At 49.6% G+C, this 4,890-nt stretch overlaps 1 non-coding gene across 1 annotated transcript; it reads right to left on the reverse strand.

Moving 5' to 3' along the window:
• Positions 1–3,262: 3,262 nt before the first annotated feature.
• LOC117797125 lies at positions 3,263–3,369 on the reverse strand. Its single transcript, XR_004622011.1, has one exon. It is a non-coding gene; the product is annotated as a U6 spliceosomal RNA (small nuclear RNA).
• Between the last annotated feature and the right edge of the window lie 1,521 nt (positions 3,370–4,890).

Raw genomic sequence — 4,890 nt, forward strand, 5'->3', positions numbered from 1 at the left:
GGACAAGGGAGGAGCCCGTGCAGCTGGAGGCTCCGGGCGCAGGCCAGTCCCAAAGGACCTTTCCTGTTTTCTTCTCTCCTTGGAGCAATGGTGACAGTACATGGCATCATCTGAAATCCCATCCCATGCCCATCACTGAATAGGAAGATACATTTTGTAGGCCCAGATATAGCTGCAACGTGACTGTGGGATTCCTTCCCTGCCAGGGCATCCAGAGACACCCCTCCAGCTCTGGAGGGAGACACCACCTCCTGATTGCGGGTCTCACACTGTCTCACTTGGGGAAGAAAATGCTCTCCAGCTCCTGGGGCCGTGTTTGATACGATACCCCAAACTGTGTCACAGAGCCACCCGACAATTGCTGTCCTGCCTGGCCTCCTAAGATCACGAGTAAAGATCTTGCATTCCACAGAAGTGAGAAGAAAGCAAGCACACTGGTGTCCAGGGAATCTGACCATCTGCCTGGCAGTGTGGTTCTCTCAGGGGGAGACTGCAGTCGGCACATAATGACATAAAGCAATTGAAAGTATTATCCCTGTTACTTAACATAGAATTTTATTTTTGTTATTTTAAAGCGGCAATTATTAAGATGAAGTTACATCAGACCCCCATTTCTGGTAGTCTGGGAAACACTATTCTAAATATAACATAATTTTCAATCAATTAGCAAACACCCTTCATCTATCTGTTCTTGTCTCCGACATACTAATTTAAGTCTGTCTTCCAGTTACGAGAAATTACGTTTTCATGTCGTGTCTTTATCACTTGTCAGAGATCAAATGGTCCTAATGAGGGAAAGATACTACAACCTTCCTGTAAGGAAACCAATATGGTATTTGGCATCCAAGATGTGTTTTGTCCAAAAATAAAAGGTCAGAGAAAAAGGCAAAGCCCTCTTAAGAAGAGATCTGATGTGTGCTGAATACAGATAACAGCTTCCAAATCAAACACTTTCACACTCACGCGCAGTTCCAAAAGAGAGACAGTAAGTAGTTGTGCTAACATAGACAGGAAAGCCATTTCCAAAACTTCTGAGACACCAGAAGAATGGAGGTGTAAGAAGAGGACGGTACCTGTTTGCTTATACATAAAAGTAACAACTCAAGCCAGAACAAGCCGCAGGGAATCAGGGATGTCTCCAAGGAGCCAGTGGAAGACATTTAGCCAGGACACAGAAACATACGGGAACCAGCAGGACCACCAATTTACAGTTGTGGAGATTGTGCACTGCACAAGTGCACCTGGCCAAAGGATCAACGGGGGGTGGAGGTGGGAGGTGGAAAGCCAGCCCACTCTCTGTTCTATAATCCGTGTGCTCTTACATGCAACTGCGCTCGTCTCAGTCTGTGGTTCTCACAGGCAGGGGTTTTGCTGCTCAGGGGCTACCCACGCTATCCGAACACATTTTTGATTGTCACCACAGGGGGTGGATGATACCGGCATCTGGTGAGTAGATGCCAGGAATGTTGTTATAAACACCTTACATGGGACAGTCCCCCATAACAAAGAATCATCTGGCCCAAATGTCCGTAGTGCTAAGGCTGGGCATCTCTGAACTAAAGGGGATGGTGTTTTCTAATTCATACCAAAGCACAGCCCAGTGGCCAAGCCATGTCCTCCCAGGCACCCAGCAGCCCTGAAGAGAAGGCTTATCTGATTGACACAGAGAGACTCAGGATCCCCAACCTGGGACCAGGGACTCTGAATCCACTGGGCAGATGGTCCAAGTGTGCCCACCGTAACACCTGCAGCTTCTGTGCGTGGAAACGTTACCGACGGCCAGTTACAAGCTGCTCACCGTGCTTGGAGGTGAGAAACAGATCGGGCCCCACATTTACAGGATGCATGTTACAGCGTCACCATGATTCTCAGGCACAGTTTGAGTAGAGAAGGAAAGAGAAGAGAGAAGAGAGAGAAAGAACAAGCCAGAACTCTTCTGTTTATAAGCAGAATCAGCTCTGGAAAGAGACAGAACGTCATTTTTACTGAGAAGACAAATACAGTCGATGCTGGAAACACCACTTTTCATCCTGTTGCGTTATGAACGTGCAACCGGGTTAAACGAAGAAGCGAGTGTCCTAGGACAAAAAGGAACAAAACCCATCAGCCTTCACGTGCAGTACCACAGCCATGGGGTTTGAAGGAGAGCACTGAGCTAAGTGTAAGCAGAGTATCCCACCCTAAATAAAACAAGCAAGGAAACCAAGTGCATAACGGAGATTAACTTCAGTGGTGTGATGGAGAAGGGCACCCAGCAGCTCCTAACAGTTGGTGTTTACAACCTGGGGCAAGTACAAGTTCTGCTTTTTGTTTCTGTGCAAATGCAAACCACTCATCATCCATAACATCCTCTTATATTGTTAAGGACGTATTTTGACAGAATGTCGAGACCGTCCTGAATTGTAGCCATGCACTACATCTCCTTAAGCACCAATACCCAAGAGCAGCTCCGGGAATTATAACACCTGAAGAAAGTGACCTGCTGTCCTTGGCCACATGGTGCAGCAGGTGAGATCTCCAGGGAAGCTGACTCAGAGTGTTAGTAGTAGTATTACTATGCAGGGTGTTCACCGAGCAGAGGACGAGGGGGAAGGGAAGTGGCAGTGGAGAGAGCAGAAGTCTCACCGGGAGCAAACCCAAGACAGCCCCACTGACCCCAGGGAGCACCACAGCCGGACGTCCTGGTGCCTGTGCCCAGGAAGGCAACACCTGCAGCTGTGCGGAGCCCCGAGGGGCTGAGAGTGGGATGCGGAGCCTGGCAGCCAGGGCAAGGAGTCTTTCCCTGCGGGGCCCTGGTAGCGTGGCCCACATCTGCCAGACCCACTGCACCGGTCTTCATGCTCCGGCTGGCCAACGGGACACCTTTACAATGCTGAAGTAATTGAGCGAAGTGTTACTGACCCTCTCGTATCTTTTGACTTGTTCATGCAGCCCATATTTCCTAAGCACCTGCTATGTGCCAGGGACTGGTTGAGGCCCAGCTATCCAGTAAGCAGACCCTATTCAGCGGCCGCTCTGCCTGTTGCCACCACTGTCCTACTGAGATGGGGCTGCCAGAACAAAGCCCGCAGACCGGGAGCCTCACCCACACACGTCTGGTTCCCACAGTTTGGGAGGCTGCAAGTCTGAGATGAGGTGCGGGAAATCTGGCGTCCGGTGAGTGCCATGTCCTGGGTTATAGATGGCATCACCTCCCTGCATCCCCACGTGGTGGGGAGACACAGAAAGGAAGCAAGTTCTCTCCTCTCATGTCTCTTCTCTTTTAAATACGAAACGTTTCATGAATTTGTGTGTCATCCTTACACAGGGGCCATGCTAACCTTCTCTGTAGCCTTCCGATGTTAGCATACATGCTGCTGAAGGGAGCGCTCTCCTGTCTCTTCCTGTAAGGACACGAATCCCATCATGGGGACTCCACCCTCGTGACCTCACCACCACCCCGAACCCCATCTCCTGATACCATCACCGTGTGGGGTTAGGGTTTCAATATATGGATCTGGGGGAGACGAACCCACCATCCGTAGCATCAACTCACTCTATCCACACCCAAAGAAAGCCAACTGCATGCCTAAACTATTCCAACAGCATGGTTAACATTAGAGCACATGCAAGATTAAAACATCTGGTTGTAAAATTAGGAAGCGAATAACAGTCAGAAGAAGAAGTGTGGGAAATGGGAAGGAGGAAACCATTACTTTTGTGAACTTTTTGGGGATGATGGGAGAGTAAGGAGGGTGGAACACATGGCCTTTGGTCCAAATTTCATCTTTTCTACACGTAAGCAATGAGATCTAAACTTTTCTTAACTTTAGTTTTTTTTCATGAACGGAATCCCAACTCTACATGACTTTTGGGGAAGAGTTAAATAAGATATGCTCAGAGCAGGGGACCTCGCCCTGAGCAGTCACGTGGCCTGGCTGCCCACATCACCCCCATCACCACTATCAGCACCATCACCAGCCTTGCCACCTCTTGTTCGCAATAGTACCAGGCACTTGGAGAGCTCACATAACTCCAAGGATGTCTTCGTTGGTCACAACTATCCCAGAACATAGAGCCTATGGGATGGATTTAACATTACTCATTGAGTATCAAAGAACCACGCTTCTGCACAGTAAAAGACCCTTTTCAATTCCAGTGTGACCTGAAATACACAGAAGATGGGTTGAGGTGTAAACCATGTCCCTCCTCTGAATTGTGGGCAGAAACAATAGGCAGCATGACACACAGCTGCTCTCAATGAGGGGTGCCTGGGGGCTCAGCCGATGAAGCATCTGACTCTTGATTTCAGCTCAGGTCATGATCTCAGGGTCGTGAGATCCAGCCCTGCATCTGGCTCCACGCTCAGCAGGGAGTCTGCTTGAGATTCTCTCTCTCTCCCTCTCCTTCTGCCCCTCCCCACTCCGGGGGTTCTCTCTCCAAAATAAATTAAAAAAAAAAAAAAAGAGGGGGCAGCCAGTGCAGAAACATGGAGCCAAACTTGGATGGAGTCGAGATGCCCTCCTCGCTTAGAGTCAGCTATCCATGTGGATTTCACAAAGCGTATTGGAAGGCAACATCCCCTTTGACACAGGTTGAGAGAAACACTTGCTTAAAATCCCAACTTTGAGAAACTGTAGATGCTCGGAAGTTTCTGCCCATTGCAGTAAGTGCCTTGGAAACCAGAAGTGCTGCTCTAGCCCGGAGCTGCAGGGCCAGCAGAAATACGGCTGGCAGAAACTCGGGGACAAGGTGGTGTCGTCCCCCTTCCCCACGCTCCTCAACGGTGTGAACGCGGTGAGGCTGAACCGGGAGGGATTCTAGTACCTGAGCTTGCCTGTCACAGGAGGGGTGTGTGTGTGTGTGTGTGTGTGCGCGCGCACATGTGTGTGTGTGTGCACGTGTGTGTGT

Source organism: Ailuropoda melanoleuca, chromosome 18 (assembly GCF_002007445.2).
Source record: "Ailuropoda melanoleuca isolate Jingjing chromosome 18, ASM200744v2, whole genome shotgun sequence".
Classification (NCBI taxonomy): Eukaryota; Metazoa; Chordata; class Mammalia; order Carnivora; family Ursidae; genus Ailuropoda; species Ailuropoda melanoleuca.